Here is a 313-nt window from a genome sequence, read left to right as displayed (position 1 = left end):
CGGTGCCGGCAGGGGGAGCAGGTGCTGCCTCTCGTTTACGGCTTCATTTACTGGCAACAGGGCTCATTCATTAGGGGAGCAGTGATCCAGCTAACGGAGCTGGGCCAGACACGTTAATTAGCGCCAGCGTGCTTGTGGCCAGACAGGGGAGGGCCGGCATGGGCTGGGCGCCCTGCGATGCACAGATGCGGTGACACGGCCACTGTGCTGCGTGAGGTCACGGACTGGTGACAACGCCGCGGGGGGCATGATGTCACTGGCTGGTGACAGACAGGAGGTGGCTGGTTGGGATCGCCCAGAGAACATCTTTGCC

General features: G+C 62.6%; 1 protein-coding gene across 1 annotated transcript in view; it reads right to left on the bottom strand.

Moving 5' to 3' along the window:
• Positions 1-313, bottom strand: part of CACNA2D2 (calcium channel, voltage-dependent, alpha 2/delta subunit 2) — a gene marked incomplete at both ends in the record, with an annotated part of 8,391 nt that overhangs the window by 5,398 nt on the left and 2,680 nt on the right. The gene's annotated exons all lie outside the window — the stretch shown is intronic.

The sequence above is a fragment of the Cariama cristata genome, unplaced genomic scaffold (genome assembly GCF_000690535.1).
Source record: "Cariama cristata isolate BGI_N322 unplaced genomic scaffold, ASM69053v1 scaffold29455, whole genome shotgun sequence".
Taxonomy (NCBI): domain Eukaryota; kingdom Metazoa; phylum Chordata; class Aves; order Cariamiformes; family Cariamidae; genus Cariama; species Cariama cristata.
Note: the sequence above shows the minus strand (reverse complement) of the source record. Positions and strands in the feature narration are given on the sequence as shown.